This window comes from Rhododendron vialii, chromosome 7a (assembly GCF_030253575.1).
Source record: "Rhododendron vialii isolate Sample 1 chromosome 7a, ASM3025357v1".
NCBI classification, from domain to species: domain Eukaryota; kingdom Viridiplantae; phylum Streptophyta; class Magnoliopsida; order Ericales; family Ericaceae; genus Rhododendron; species Rhododendron vialii.
Genome location: NC_080563.1, coordinates 4,103,302 through 4,120,505, shown reverse-complemented (window position 1 = coordinate 4,120,505; position 17,204 = coordinate 4,103,302). Strand labels below are relative to the sequence as shown.

General features: G+C 36.6%; 2 long non-coding RNA genes across 5 annotated transcripts; both read right to left on the bottom strand.

Annotated features, from left to right (window-relative positions):
* Positions 1-1,090: 1,090 nt before the first annotated feature.
* Positions 1,091-6,278, bottom strand: LOC131331824 (uncharacterized). 2 transcript variants are annotated; one of them, XR_009201534.1, is made up of 3 exons: positions 6,185-6,278; positions 3,240-5,218; positions 1,091-1,946 (listed from the first exon to the last, which is right to left on the bottom strand). It is a non-coding gene; the product is annotated as an uncharacterized LOC131331824 (long non-coding RNA). The 2 variants fall into 2 exon arrangements; XR_009201533.1 differs by lacking the exon at positions 6,185-6,278 and having other exon boundaries at positions 3,240-5,053; positions 5,150-5,670.
* A 2,628-nt stretch (positions 6,279-8,906) lies between these two features.
* LOC131331823 (uncharacterized) lies at positions 8,907-13,921 on the bottom strand. 3 transcript variants are annotated; one of them, XR_009201530.1, is made up of 7 exons: positions 13,513-13,921; positions 13,229-13,418; positions 12,593-13,092; positions 12,184-12,289; positions 11,982-12,014; positions 10,425-10,773; positions 8,907-9,575 (listed from the first exon to the last, which is right to left on the bottom strand). It is a non-coding gene; the product is annotated as an uncharacterized LOC131331823 (long non-coding RNA). The 3 variants fall into 3 exon arrangements; XR_009201531.1 differs by having other exon boundaries at positions 10,425-12,289; positions 12,593-12,764; positions 13,513-13,899; XR_009201532.1 differs by lacking the exon at positions 12,593-13,092 and having other exon boundaries at positions 10,425-12,014; positions 13,513-13,893.
* Positions 13,922-17,204: the final 3,283 nt, after the last annotated feature.

Here is a 17,204-nt window from a genome sequence, read left to right as displayed (position 1 = left end):
CTAATCTCAATAATTAAGAAAATTAATCATTGCTTTTGATTGAAATAATTGACCCCACAAGTTGTGGGCAAGTGCCACAAAGCATTTGCTCTAGTTCAAGTATGGAACCTGCTAGGGAATGGTGGCTAACTGACCCCAATAAATTAGTCATGATGTGCTTAAATTGATCCAAACATCGATCTGATTATTAAATAAATACCACAGAGCCAACTTTTAGATACAAGAGGATATCCAAATTCGTACCCGAAATGGGTTTATGGATATCCCAAATGGGTGTGCAAATGAAAGTGGCCGCCTCTGTACATAATCATAATTGCCACTTTCAACCATAACAACCAACATTAATACTTAATTTCACAATCTGATCTCTAAACAGTAATGCACTAACAGTAATGCGAAATTTACATGATTAGCACTTCAAATATATGCGATTATCTTGTGAATCCCCAATTCCGGCGTGGATGACCAGTCTTTGACCGAACCGGAGAGGGGAATAGTCGAGATGCGCGTAAGCTAGCCCAAACACCTTGACTGTCGAATCAAGAAAAGAAACAAACCAATAGCGTATTCCGAGGCACAAGACATTTATAGGAGTATATTACTCCTACTAGGAAAGTAACTAGAGATGTATAGCACTACTCAGTCTTGAGGAATTCTGGTTTGGTTTCATCCTCCAAACAATTTGAAATTTGCTCAAACTGTTGCTCTACATGGTGCATGAGTCACCCACTATGTGTGCATATGGGACCTGCACGAGTGCGAGTGTGTGTTGCCTGTGGAGAGAGAGAGGGAGAGATTTTAGTGTGTCCCAAAGACGAGGAGCAAACACGAAAAGATACAGTGACACCATTATAGACAATTGCATTTCCAGAAGACAGCCTAATTGTTTTCCAATAACTCACGTGGCCGAGCTAGTGTTTTTCTGATGACTCAAGAGTCCGGATCAGCTTTCGGTACATCCGGTTTGTTTGGTGACTCTTTATTCCTATCATCAAATTAGGAAATACTAACAATAACAGTGTGAATGATTAGCAACAGTTCCAAAAACACTATGCTAACAGGAAAATGAAGTTTACCTACGGATCCGACATTCTCATGATTTCAGTATCAATATTCAAAGTTGCAATAAAATAAAGCACGGAGAGAGAGCGGGGGGGCATTATGTGTGCTGAATTCCATAAAACAATCATGCCCCTCAAATCAATGTCAAAAGTCTTCTAAGATCTAATGATGATAGAGTGAGGCATCAGATATTTGGTGGGTCATTCTTTGGTCTCCAAAATTGTTTCCTTGTGTCCACGTTTCATAAACAGAGATGTTGAACTTTGGAAAGGTCTTAATAGTTGAGACTTCACCATCCCCCACCAAAAACTTCCTCAAATATTCTATCACCAGTCCAGTACTCTTTCAATTGTGAACAAGATTGGTATATATTGCTTTCAGAAACCCGCTTTTCGCTTTTGTTTTTCATGTTTCTGAGAAGAGAAAAATGAAAAGTCCGGAATCGAAATTTCTTGATATGGTTTATTTTTCATTCAGAGTCATAATCGAAAATCGTTTCCTGAACATGGGCGGCAGTGTTTTCAGGAAAATTATCCAAAAACAGTTCTCTAAAGAAATTCACAAAACAAGATTTTAACATGGGATCAGTTTGAAATGTTGCAAACAACAGTGAGATATCAAACAAACCGAGCAATCTTACTAAACTATGGGATGTATCCCGGAGGATAAACATCTAGTTGAACTTTTGCTTCTGCCGCTTAGAAGTCTTGAGAGGCTGATTTTCCAATTCAACAAAAAGGGAAAAAGGTGTCACATCTGGGTTTGTAGCTGATGTAAATACCGAAATGGGGTCCTACTCATGAGAAAGGAAAGCCTTCCACTGATAACCCAAATTTCAATAGCTTCATAAGTGTTTCTTCAGCCAGGGACAATACCAACATGCACTGCAGAAAATAAGAGAAGATCTAAATCAATTTTGCAACCACCATCAAATTGATCAGAATCGAGTAACTTAAAAAAAAAACAAAAAACATTGATGCCAATACAATCAAGGTCCTACAGGTATTTCAAAATGTAGAGACTACTAGGGCAATACCAAGAAGCATAGATAAAAGGTTTGGCTTCTCTCAGTCGCTACAGGAGCCAGTTTTTAGGGTCTTCTCTGGCAAAGGGTAATGGTCCAGTCCAGTGATCACAAGGGATGAATTCCACATATGGCCTAGTTAAGCCCGCATTCTTTTAAATGGACAAAACTTTTAGATGGTTTTATACTATTTGTATCCCTTGCAAAATTGTTTCCACTGTATTTTTGAAACATCTCTTCTCATGAATATAAGTTCCATCCGACAAAATGGGAGTAAGGGTGGTTAGTTATGCCTGTTTTAGATCCTCTAATAAGCAGGGGCCCTATGCACTGGGTAGAATTTGTGTTGCGAAGTGTGAAGCAATAAAATGGAAATTTGGAATCAAACAATTTCACTTCGGTTTCCAAATATTTAAGTTGCAACTATAAATTGAGAAGGAAGGATTAAAAAGGCCTGTGATCCACGGCTGGTTTGAGACACAGTTACTTTAGTTGCAGTTTAAGGGTTACGAATTGAGAATAATAATGGGCTATTACTATTAGCAAGGGCACAATTTAATCCCATTGGCATGCCTATAAGCAAGGACCAATTTTTCAGAAGGGGAAGTCCTGTTATCTACATGATGCATGCCCAAGCCTGTTAACAATAGAAATCCTGTTATCTACATGATGGATGTACCAAAGTGCCGAGCATGTGTCCTATTTTGAGGAACACATTAAACAAATAAAATCTCAATTCGTCCTGCGGATAATCTTCCATTATGTCACCTTTTACGACCATGAGTTAGAAACAGATTTGAATCCATTATGTCTATGGAAGGGGTGTATTAGCTTTTGCACATTTTGACAACACAGATCACCTCCCAAGTATGTTGCCTCCCCTTCATATAACTTATCCTGTTCGGAAAGGTAATGATATATCAAACACCGGTTAGCAAAAAAAACCCTGCACTGGTTGTAACTCAGCAAGCCTGATAGAACCCTTTGGACCAAGCAAAATACCATATTGTGGGACCCAATATGGAACTATTCTCCAAATTAAACGAAGAAAATAACCTTGATTGGATTCAAAAGCAGCAACCATATGAATCTTGAGAGGTGGATACAAGTCTAATGTTCAAATAAAAATTGGAACTTTAGGAACTGTGATTACCTTCCAGCCCTACACTTCATAGTCAGTGAACCTCACATTTGTAACAAGATCCTTGATCTAAGTACTAGGCAAAGCTATTACTAAAATGGGATTTGCTGCTGATGCTTTCATAACCAAATGCTCATGGAATTGGTTCCCCTTATGCTCCATGGTCCTCCAAGGGATAGCAACTCACTCCATGGGATGGAACTTGAACTTGAATTTGATAATATATTGGCGAGATGTATTACAAATCAAGTTCAAGTTATGTCCCCAAGAGTATATGATATCAACCTTTTCAGACTACATCTCAGACATGGCATGGCCAGAAACCACAATTCCTTCGTCATTGGGACCCCGACAACATAAAACTGGCAAGTTAAATGAAAACAAAGAAAATGTTCACAGATGATTCAACATATCTAGGAATGAACTCCACAAATGAAAAATACATATATACATACTAATGTTTCAGGAGAAAACCCAGTAAATCCATTTGCAACATGTGGCCAACACATCAACATTCGTCATGAACCAAACTATTTTACATAGACCAAAGTACAGGTGATAGGAGCAATACATGTCTAAAGTGGTACATGTCCAAGTGTTGGAGTTATTAGTGTCCCATGTTGGGTAAACCTATGCTTACGGGATTATGTAGAGCATTTCATAACCAAACTAGTGATATACTTGATGGGTGAGTATTCAACTACATATGTAGGGATCAATCTCATACCATTTTCCATTTCCGCACACCAAATCAAAGGCACATTTACATAAAATCTCAAATTCTCATTTCAATTCATGATTGTTAAGCTTATGTCCATCAGAAACATAACTTCCACAAAACAGATGTCTAACTACTATAGCATGCATGCCAAGAGGATTTTGGTCCAACAGCATCGGAAGTGCACTTAGGTTAGGAGTTCAACTCATCTAAGGTGCTATCTAACTATTCCAACATTACGGACTTTCGCCAATCCAAAAGGAAAAAACTAACAGGGCATGCATTCTGTCGAGAGGTAAACTTGATTTTAGAGGCAAAAGCCAAAAATCGAATTATTGAGGGGCATTATTATTCTGAAAAATAAAAAAAGGTGGCATTATTGGTGGTTAGAGAGTGGCCCAAGGTGCCCCAAAAGAATTGCATTTGATGATAAACCTACTAAGGAGGTGTTTATGTTGCTGTTGAAGTAGATGCAAATTGGAGTTCATATAATGCATGTATTTGTGTCTTTGTATTGTGTGGGTTTGTTTGTGAGAATAGGAAAAATCAGTGAGGGGTAATTTTTTTTTTCTTTCCAAAAGCTTTGTAATTTCTTTTATGTGGAAGTGTGAAATATTTATGTGTTTAAGTGCGTGAAACTTCTCTCCCACCAACACATTCAAGACTATAAAACTTCACTAAATAGATGTTCAAGTAACTATTCGTTGAATATCTCCATAACAGGAAGCTATCTTGTTTGGACCATCATTCATTTTGTTTAGAACTGGATATAGGCGTCGGTTGAAAAAGAAACACACCAGGAAATATCATCAGATCAAGAGATCCAAACCCTGCAAGAGTGCAGCTAGAAATTTGAGATCAAATACAGCACTAAAGTTTAAAAGAGTAACACTTCAATTGGTAGCACATCCAGTCCTGGTCGTCAAACTAAGCAACATAGATTACAATAATCTGCGCAATTGCATGTTGACGCCGAGGTCCTCTAAAGTCTTACACACAAACCTTGTGGCAAGATATCACCCTGTACATCCCGTCATAGTTTTTGCATGCCCATACATAACATCCTTCGCTCTTAAGAGCATAAAGAACCATGTCATCAATGAGGTGCCTGCCAAATTGAATCAATTCAAGTCCATGGCTTATGGCATTCACCAGAATTGTTAAATAGAAAAGTAAAAATTGGTTCGAATAGTCAGCCACTCACCATATCCCAGCAGACTCATACTTCGATTTCCCCTTAGCTTAATATACTTCCTAAAATATGTCCATCAATCTTCACACAAAGAAATGCAACAAGAAGTTTAAATGCATGAGTTGAATAATAATACTGAGTCATAACAAACTCATAAAAAATTAACCTCAGGATTAGAAGTGCAAAAGGCATCTAAAAGAAATGAAGATGAAAAGTTCAACAAAACAACCTAAGCATGTTGCATGCCTTCCATCGTGCTCATGGTCGTAGAAACGGTGTTTTTATCATCGTTTGTTTTCTCTTTCTTATGCCTGGTGTCTTTATTCCGTTGTTGTTTCCTCATTTCTTTGGTCTCTTTCTTTTCCTCATTCATTTGTATATGATTCTCCCATACCTATTTACGGCTTATGCCATTAAAGTTGTTACTATACACGCTCGCCCACGCACACAAGCTCACTGTCTTTGAAGTTGTAGAAAAATATGAAAAACTCTTCTTTTTCATCAAATGGGTAAAGAACCATAAAGACCCCACTTTTAGATGTGATCATTTGAAATATGTAATCCAAGAATCATTCAGTTCTACTAACAAACAACTGGTATTCGTAGAAGCCAATTTCAAGAAATTCACCAAATTGTCAGGTGACCCACCAGGCCAAACTGTAGACTGACTGACTGACTATGTAAGGCCTAGTATCTTCAGCCTTGTCTCTTTGCAAGTACCTCAAAACCTTAGGAAATGCCCTAGCAAGCTTCAACATACTATCAGCAAACTCAGCTGACTGTTTCTTCCTCTCGAATAATTGGAAAGCATATTCTACAGGGTAGGTATTTTCCATCGGAGGAAAATTAACTTTTTGTTAGCAAATACTCCTAAGTTTCTAAGAGAAAACTATAAGTTAGCAATAAAATTATTTTACCTCCCCCCAAAGACTCAATCAAATGCTTATGGCGAAAAGCCAAATGTCAAACACGTAGGAGGCATATAACTTGCATCATAAAATCAAAACCCGAAAAGCTATTAGAATGTGCAACAACCACCCATTGTACCTTATTAGATTGTTCCCTCACATTCTTAGCTGTAGATGTGGTTCTGTTTCTGAGATTTTTAGGCACAGAAGCACGAACACACCTCGGCCGGCTGACTCAGTGATCGGAACTCGGATCGGACGACTCATTTTCAAGTTGTAATCAAGTGTTGCCGGCTCATTTTTTCCAATTTTTTTTTGACATATATATTCTCCGATTAGATACAAAGAAGAATCCGATTGACTTGAAATCTTACAAAATCATTTTAATTGAAAAATTCTACTGTGTGAACAAATTGGATCATAAAAAAATTCCAAAATAAGGCAGAAATTTTCAAAAAACGGAAGAGAAGAGTTTATTTTATAAGGATTGTAATCAAGTGTATTCAGCTAACTTTTTTTCATTTTTTGGGAGATCTTTCTTCTCCGATTAATAATCATTTGGTACTCGATTGAATTCATACATTAAAGAAACATTTTAATCAACAATTCATACAATGTGGACAAATCAGATCTTCAAGGTAATTCGAAAATAAGATTGAAAATTGCCAAAAACGGAGTGAAGCCTTTTTCTTGATACCTCGCATGTTTAAGATGAGAAGGCTAACTCGCGTTTCCTACCCCCGCTTTACTGGTTTTTTTCCTTCAAAAATCGCATGTTAAAGACGCGAGGTCTAAGTCGTACGACGCAACTTCGGTTCATATCATTAGGGTTGCAATTAAGCGTAGCTAGCTAACTTTTTTTCAATTTTTTGGGGGATCTTTCTTCTCCGATTAATAATCATTTAGTACCTGATTGAATTCATACTTTACAGAAACATTTTACTCAACAATTTATATAATGTGGACAAATCGGATCGGCAACGTAATTCTAAAATAAGATTGAAAATTGCCAAAAACGGAGAGAAGCCTTCTTATTGAAACTTGTCATATTGAGAGTGCGAAGTATAACTCGCGTTTCCCACGCCCGCTTAACTTGTTTCTCGGACTTGTTTTATTCTTCATGTTCAAGTCGCGAGGTCTTATCTCTTATTAAACCTTGGGCGACTACGCAGCAGTTTTCTTCTTTTTTATCAACCATATTTCAATAATCTGAGAAATTCCAAGTTTAAAATTATCAGAAGGTATACTCAGAGAGAGTTGTAGAAGAAGAAAACCTAGACTTGATAATGATTTTTCCAGTTAAATTGGGGGAGGAAGATGAAAGGAAATTTAACATGCTAGCCATCAAGAAATGTTAGAAATTTGGAAAATTCTAAAATCAGTCCAATGGGTTGACAATAATAAGTATATGAATGTGTATTAAAGGGTGCAAAAAGTACGCAGAATTACGTATTTTTCTTGTTTTCTAGTATACTTATCGTCAGCCAAGTGAGCTGACAATAGCAAAACCGTAGAAATTTATGTTGAAAAGGGTTGTTTCTTCAATTCCTTAGTGGGTTTTTACCCTTTTTTTTGCAAATGGTGAGTAAGATTGCAGAAGGGCTAAATTCTGGTTGCAGTTACTCTGGTTCCAGTGTGTGAATCCAATCAGACTGCAGGATTATAGACAAATCAGTCTAGTGGATTATGTGTACAAGGTTTTAGCAAAAAAGGTGTTGACATGGAAATATAGTCATATTTAGCCTTAGCAATCTCTGCATTTGTCATCATTAGACGGGGATATTTTTGTAGAAAGATTAGTCATTTCGTACAAATTTACAACTAACTTCCTGTTGTCGTGCCCTATGTTACATGGACTCAAGTTCAAGTGTCGAGCATGAATATGTGTGTTAGTGTCACGTCCCGTCCCGATTAGCACCTGAGCGGCCCATCGCGGTACGACACGTGACGAGCATCCCGGCAACCACATCGATCTATAGTCCAACGAATAACCTAAACTGAAATCTAAACATCAGCATTTTTTATCCATTAATAATATTTCCAAGGATCAACATCAACTACAACACAGCACAGCGGAAGTCTAAACAAATTAAAGCTAAATATGAACAATTGCGATAGACTCCAAACTGTACAATCACTAACTACCGGCCAGGAGACAAAACTTTTTTCATGGATTTTATGAACAATTGAACATCCTTTTTCATGAATTTTATTGCATTTAATTGTGAAAATGTTTGAGGAAATCTTTTTTTCTTTTTCTCCTTGAGAATAAGGCGTGTTCGGGCTAAGCTTTTGTGGGCCCTATCGTCACATGCTTCGATTCTCTTCCATCAAATTTTATTCTATTATTGAAGAGTACTATCCACATGCTGCTCTCTATTATCAGTAAATACTTTCAAAGCTGATACTGACTAGAGATACCTTCTTCACGTGCTGATAGATTCTCACGTTTTCTACAAAAACTTGGCTTCATCAAACATATGAGGAGACCTGATCTTTTGGATGAAATCTTCACAGATTAATGAGTTTGGCAAAAAATTGTGTCAATTCAAGTCTGCTGCGATGGCCAACTATAATTGTGAAAGAGAATGGTCATCATGTACCATGACTGGTCTTATAATATGGCTAGTTTTGAGAATTCTGCGATCACACAACACCCCCGAAGCACTTTGTCATTTGACCCATCCAACTAATATTCTACGCGTCTTGACACCTTTTGCAATCCTCATGGGCTCATCCTAAGAACAACAAAAGATAAGAGAGATAATGATTCGACGAGTGACCAAAAGTCACTTCTTTCCACTGAGATATCGAGGGAGTAGGGAGCCTCTCTATCCCTTGTACATCTTTCGAAGAACATATTTTAAGCCTGAATAAATTCCATGTTTTTTCTCCTCATCCAACTGAAATTTTCTGTCAAATAAGCACATTCCACTGCAAACTTGTCTCCTCATCGAGGGTGTAAAAAAAAATCGACAACAAATCTCACGCATGCAAGTACTAGACATCTAAGTTAGCCTGATCATTCGACTCGATTCTGGCTAATCTCTCCTTTATCAAACTCAAATGAAGATATCAAAGTTGCCCAATGTAGACTACCGAAAGCTGATCCCTATCATCACTACAAACCACAAGTACAAAAACATTAGTTACTCCTAGAAACTAACTTCTCTCAAAGACATCAAACATAGCACGTCTCCCAGGCCTGAACAATCCAGTACCTTCTAAAACCCAACTAAGAAACTGCCGCTGAGTGGACATATAACTCCTACCATTGCTAATGAGAAGTCTTAAACAACCTGCCTTCACGGGAGGACATCTTTTTCTTTTAAAACTGCATCCTGGTAACACAAACTTGACATCCTACTTTAATTTGAGGAAAACTGGTACACGACAAATCTTGACCATATTGCTCTAAATCTCTCTCAGTATCTCTTGAGAAGGTTATATGACGGCAGATCACCAAGCCGTTTTATGCCTTCCTACAGAAGCTCTGTTTCCAGCTGACGAGGAGTAACTTTCATCACCGCCTGCAAGAAAAAATGAGAGCACAGAAGTGATAGGGATTAGGGAACAACAAATTACCGCGAAATCACACAAGATCAAAATAAGGCTGAGACATTAGAAAGGCCTATGAACCACAGCTGGTTTGAGACACAATTACTTTAGTTGCAGTTTAAGGGTTACAGGGGAAGTCCTGGGGTCCAAGAGACTCAACCCGGTTCACAGCTGGTTTGAGACACAATTACTTTAGTTGCAGTTTAAGGGTTACAGGGGAAGTCCTGGGGTCCAAGAGACTCAACCCACCCACCCAAACCACCCCTGATCCCCACCCCCCCACCCCCCCCCCCCCCCACCCCCCCCCCGGCCCAAGCCTTGTAACAATAGAAATCCTGTTATCTACATGATGGATGTATCAAGGTGCCTAACATGTGTCCTATTTTGAGGAACACATAAAAACAGATAAAATCTCAATTCGTCCAATGGATAACCTTCCATTATGCCACCTTTTACAACCATGAGTTAGATACGGGTTTGAATCCATTATGTCTACGAATTAGCTTTTGCACATCTCGACAACATGGATCACCTCCCAAGTATGTTGCCTCTTCATATAACATATCCTGTTCGGAAAGGTAATGATATATCAAACACCGCTTAGCAACAAAACCAGCACTGGTTGTAACTTAGCAAGCCTGATAGATCCCTTTGGACCAAACAAAGTACAATATCGTGGGACCCAAAACGGAACTATTCTCCCAAATTAAACGAAGAAAAGACCCTTGATTGGATTCAAAAGCAGCAACCATATGAATCTTGAGAGGTGGATACAAGTCTAATGTTCAAATAAAAATTGCAACTTTAGGAATTGTGATTACCTTCGAGCCCCACACTTTAAAGTCAGCGAACCTCACATTTGTAATAGGATCCTTGGTCTAAGTACTTGGCAAAGCTATTACTAAAATGGGCTTTGCTGCTGATGCTTTCATAACCAAATGCTCACGGAATTGGTTCCCCTTACGCTCCATGGTCCTCCAAGGGATAGCAACTTCCTCCATGGGATGGAACTTGAACTTGAATTAGATAATATATTGGCGAGATGTATTACAAATCAAGTTCAAGTTACGTCCCCTAGAGTTTATGATTTCAACCTTTTGAGACTACATCTCAGAATGGCATGGCCTGAAACCACAATTCCTTCAACATTGGGACCCCGACGACATAAAACTGGCAAGTTAAATGAAAACAAAGAAAATGTTCGCAGACGATTCAACATATCTAGGAATAAACTCCACAAATGAAAAAGGCATATATACTACACATATTAATGTTTCAGGAGAAAACTCATCAAATCCATTTGCAACATGTGACCAACACATCAACATTCGTACAGAAAACTCAGCAAATCCAGTTGCAACATGTGACCAACACATCAACATTCGTCATGAGCCAAACTATTTTATATAGACCCTAGTACAGGTGTCAGGAGCGGTACATGTCTAAGTGTTGGAGGCATTAGTGTCCCTTGTTGGGGTAAACCTATGTTTACGGGATTCTGTAGAGCATTTCTTAAACCAAACTAGTGATATGCTTGATGGGTGAGTATCCAACTACACATGAAGGGCTCAATCTCATTTCATTTTCCATTTCCACACACCGAATCCAAGGCATATTTACATAAAATCTCAAAATCTTGTTTCAATTCATGACTGTTAAGCTTACGACCATCAGAAACATAACTTCTACAAAACAGATGTCTAACTACTATAGCATGCATGCCAAGAGGCTTTTGGCCCAATGGCATTAGGAGTGCACTTAGGTTAGGAGTTCAACTCATCTAAGGTGCTATCTAACTATTCAAACATTACTGACTTTTGCCGATCCAAAGGGAAAAAAACTAATAGGGCATGCATTTTGTCAAGAGGTAAACTTGATTTTACAGGCTAAAGCCAAAAATTGAATTATTGAGGGGCATTATTATTCTGAAAAAAAAGAAAAAGAAAAGGTGGCATTATTGGTGGTTAGAGAGTGGCCCAAGGTTCCCCAAAGGAATTGCATTTGATGATAAACCTACTAAGGAGGTGTTTATGTGGCTGTCGAAGTAGATGCAAATTGGAGTTCATATAATGCATGTATTCGTGTCTTTGTATTGTGTGGGTTTGTTTGTGAGAATAGGAAAAAAAGTGAAGGGTATTTTTTTTTCTTTTCCCAAAAGCTTTGTAATTTCTTTCATGTGGAAGTGTGAAATATTTATGTGTTTGAGTAAGTACGTGAAACTTCTCTCCCACCAACACATTCAAGACTATAAAACTTCACTAAATAGATGTTCAAGTAACTATTCGTTGAATATCTCCATAACAGGAAGTTATCTTATTTGGACCATCATTCATTTTGTTTAGAACTGGATATAGGTGTCTGTTGGAAAAGAAGCATACCAGGAAATATCATCAGATTAAGAGATCCAAACCCTGCAAGAATGCAGCTAGAAATTTGAGATCAAATATAGCACTAAAGTTAAAAAGATTAACACTTCAATTAGTAGCACATCCAGTCCTGGTCGTCAAACTAAGCAACGTAGATTATAATAATCTGAACAATTGTTGACGCCAAAGGTCCTCTCCAGTCTTACACACAAACCTTGTGGCTAGATATCACTCTGTACATCCCGTCATAGTTTTTGCATGCCCATACATAACATCCTTCGCTATTAAGAGCATAAACAACCATGTCATCAATGAAGTGCCTGCCAAATTAAATCAATTCAAGTCCATGGCTTATGGCATTCACCAGAATTGCCAAATAGAAAAGTAAAAATTGGTTCCCAGCAGACTCATACTTTGATTTCCACTTAGCTTAATATACTTCCTAAAATATGTCCTTCAATCTTCACACAAAGAAACGCAACAAGAAGTTTAGATGCTTGAGTTGAATAATAATATTGAGTCATAACAAACTCATAAAAAATTAACCTCAGGATTAGAAGTGCAAAAGGCATCTAAAAGAAAAGATGAAAAATTCAAAAAAACTACCTACGCAAGCTGCATACCTTCCATCGTGCTCATGGTCGTAGAAATGGTGTTTTTATCATCGTTTGATTTCTCTTTCTTATGCCCGGTGTCTTTATTCCGTTGTTGTTTCCTCATTTATTTGGTCTCTTTCGTTTCCTCTTTCATTTGTATATGATTCTCCCATACCTCTTTACGCCATTAAAGTTGTTACTACACACACACACACAAGCTCACTGTCTTTACAGTTATAGGAAAATATGAAAAACTCTTCTTTTTCATCAAATTGGTAAAGAACCATAAAAACCCCACTTTCAAATGTGATCATTTGAAATATGTGATCCAAGATGCAATCGTTCATTCAGTTCAACTAACAAACACCTGGTATTCGTAGAAGCCGTTTTCAAAAAATTCACCAAATTGTCAGCCTTGTCTCTTTGCAAGTACCTCAAAACCTTAGGAAATGCCCTAGCAAGCTTCAACATACTATCAGCAAACTCAGCTGACTGTTTCTTCCTCTTGAAAAATTGGAAAGCATATTCTACAGGGTAGGTATTTTCCGTTGGAGGAAAATTAACTTTTTGTTAGCAATAAAATTATTTTACCTCCCCCAAAAAGTAAAGCTAGCACATATTTGGACTCAATCAAAGGTATATGAGATGCAATCATGAGAATACCTTGTATTCGTGATAGCCTTCAAAATTCTCTCCATGCATCCATCACAGTCCACATCCACCTTCAGTTTCACCACCTTACATGCTTCTAGCTATTCTCTTGCTCACCATCTTATGCAAGAACACGAGGCAAGTGCTCATGGCGAAAAGCCAAATGTCAAACACGTGGGAGGCATATACCTTGCATCGATTTCTAATGTCGTAAGCCATATAAAATCAAAACCCGAAAAGCTATTAGAATGTGCGCCAATAGAAATTGAATTAGATGCAACAACCACCCATTATACCTTATTAGATTGTTCCCTCACATTCTTAGCTGTAAATGTGGTTCTGTTTCTGAGACTTTTAGGCACAGATGGTAAACACCCGTTGTTGTAAAGAGAGAGAGAGACACCAACACACCTCGGCCGGCTGACTCAGTGATCGGAACTCGGATCGGACGGGGACGGTAAAGGTCGACTTGGATGGGCGGCGTTGTTACGACGGACACGAGAATGCGGGAGAAAAAAAGCCTTTTCGAGTTGTAATCAAGTGTTGCCGGCTCATTTTTTCCCAATTTTTTTCGACATATATATTCTCCGATTAGATACCAAAGAGTATCCGATTGACTTGAAATCTTAAGAAATCATTTTAATTGATAAGTTCTACAATGTGGACAAATTGGATCATTAAAAAAATTCCAAAATAAGGCCCAAAATTTCCAAAAACGGAAGAGGAGAGTTTCATGTCACAAGGGTTGTAATCAAGTGTATTTAGCAAACTTTTTCTCATTTTCTTGAGGGATCTTTCCTCTCCGATTAATAATCATTTGGAACTTGATTGAATTCATACATTACAGAAGCATTTTAATCAACAATTTATACAATGTGGACAAATCGGATCGTCAAGGTAATTCGAAAATAAGATTGAAAATTCCCTAAAACGGAGAGAAGCCTTCTTCTTCATACTTCGCATGTTTAAGATGAGAAGAATAACTCGCGTTTCCTACGCCCGCTTTATTTGTTTTTTCTTTCAAAAATCGTATGTTTAAGACGCGAGATCTAAGTCATACACGAAACACCATCCGTTCATATCATAAGGGTTGTAATCAAGTGTAGCACGAGAACTTTTTTTCAATTTTTCGGGGGATCTTTCTTCTCCAATTAATAATCATTTAGTACTCAATTGAATTCATACTTTACAAAAACATTTTACTCAATAATTTATACAATGTGGACAAATCGGATCGGCAACGTAATTCGAAAATAAGATTGAAAATTGCCAAAAACGGAGAGAAGCCTTCTTCTTGATACTTCTCACATTGAAAGTGCGAAGTATAACTCGCGTTTCCCACGCCCGCTCTTGTCTCTCGCTCGCGGACTTGTTTTATTCTTCAAAAATCGCATTTTCAAGTCGCGAGGTCTAAGTCGTACGTTTCAAGATGCCATCTTAGTTCTAAGAACCTTGGGAGACTACGCAGCAGTTTTCTTCTTTTATCAACCATACATATTTCAATAATCTGAGAAATTCCAAGTTTAAAATTAACAAATAAAACTAAATATTACTAACAATTGCGATATACTCCTAACTGTACGATCTACCGGCCAGGAGACAATCTTTTTTCATGGATTTTATTGCATTTAATTGTAAAAATGTTCAGGGAAATCATTTTTTCTTTCTCCCCTTGAGAGTAAGGCGCGTGCGGGCCAAGCTTTTGTGGGACGCATCGTCACATGTTTCAATTCTCTTCCATCAAACTTTATTCTATTATTGCTGTTGAAAAATACTATTCACATGTTGCTCTCTATTATCGGTAAATACTTCTAAAGCTGATACTAACTAGAGATAGGGTAGTCCTATGGTACACACCTCTTATTAAAGGGTGTACCGTACGCATCATGATTTTAAACCCTTGGATTTCAAAGTAAATAATCCGGACCACCCATTTATTAAACCAATTAATAAAATAAAAAAATGGCATAGCAGGTAACAGGTTGTTCTCTCTTCATTGACTTTCTCTCCTTCTCCCTCATGTGTAAAATACTACAAATTATATAACATAACCACAATTGTTATGACAACACAAAAAATTGACACTTTCTTACCACAATGTGTCGTACCAAAAGAAATCGATCAAAAAATACTAAATACAAGACCAAAATATATCGTTGCACAATCAATAATTATTATACCCAAACAAAATACATGTCTAAAATATCACAAATTAAATATTGTATAACTTAACATCCTAACAATCCTGATCGATCATTTTAAAAATACACTCACTAACGACATTTAGATTGTACAGTCAATTTATATTTGGTATGAAACCTAGTCCTCTATTGTAGTTGAATGTAATGTAGTCATGCGACTGTGACACAATAATGACGATCAAATCCGTTGAATTTTTTATGTTTGTTGATTAAGTCACCTACGTAATTTTTTGTCTCAATCAAGTTTAGGAAACTCCATCATCGGCACGCAAATTGAATAATAGAATGATATTTTCCATCCAATTAAGTGTCTAGCTATAAGCCATCAACTTAATTCTTGATACGAATGACCTAATTAATATTATGTAAAAGATAGACGATTTTGATAAAATAAAATAAAAAATAAAATAAACACCTTACGTGGGGCTCTGATGGTGCATTATTATATTTTAATGTTGTATTGAAATTGAACGATGAGATTTGTTGAAGTATGAAACTTCAAGGACTAACTATGTGATTTATTCTAAAAAAATAATAACATTCTTTTAAAAAAAAATAGGAACGAAGGGTTTAAGACTTGAACCCCAGATCTTTTAGATAAATGTCAAACTCTAACACCTTATCACTATGGTACACAATTGAGAATTTGTAATTCTAAAGGCTATTGATTATATAATATTTTCTTGTATGTAAGGGCGTTATTTTCAGGCTAAAAATTTGAGAAGACAGAGGCCTCAAATGCTTCCGTCCTAGTGATGGGCCTGCACTTGTAGATCATATTATAGCTATGTCATTGGTGTAAATCAAAATGTCGATTATAATAATTTTTTTTGAAAGAAAATACAATGACAATAAATTTACAAAATTATTTAGATTTTACTTCCACGGCCTAGTTCCAAGGACCACCATTAAATTTGGATTGGTACGCATGGGATGAAGGTTTGACACCGATCCATGTGTTAAATATATAATGCCAATTGTTAAGTGCACCGCCCTAAATATTGATAAGATTGGGTATTAATATAATAAATTTCACCAATTACAAAAAGGAGAGTAATTTTCACACTCTATTTTTTGATATTCACATTTATTTTTTTGTACTCCATTTTAGTGTTGAAAGTGTATGCATTTGAGACAGTTGGATAATTATTTTTTCGTGACCTCTCATTTTTCTACAAAGGAATTTTGATTTTTTGAATTAAATTTTGTAGAAAAAGAATTTGATTTAGACTAATATTTTGAGAGGAAATTGTAGTTGTATTCGAAAATTTGAGTATAGTACTTACTTTTTGGTGAATTTCTTAGATGAAAATTTTGTGCAAAAACTTCATTTTTAGTTTAAATTATTGAGGTATTGTGTAGGGACAAATAAGAATTTGAAAAATTAGTGTAGAGGAAATCGAAAATTAAGATAATATGGTGGAAATTTTAAAATTTGAAAAAATAATGTGGCGGGAATTGAAAATAATTAGTGGTATTGTATTTTGTCAATTATAACTATCGTTTACTGAACATTCCGATTGAATTTTTTTTATACGACACGTTGTGGGTATGAAAACGCCAATTTATAGTGTTGTCATAACAAATTTGGTTATATTACTGAATTTGCGGTATGATATTTTGCTAATAATAACTATCGTTAACTGAGCATTTCAATTGAATTTTTTTATACGATATGTTGTGGGTATGAAAACGTTAATTTATGGTGTTGTTATAAAAAATTTGGTTATATTACTGAATTTGAGGTATGATATTTTGTTGATTATAACTACCGTTGATTGAACATT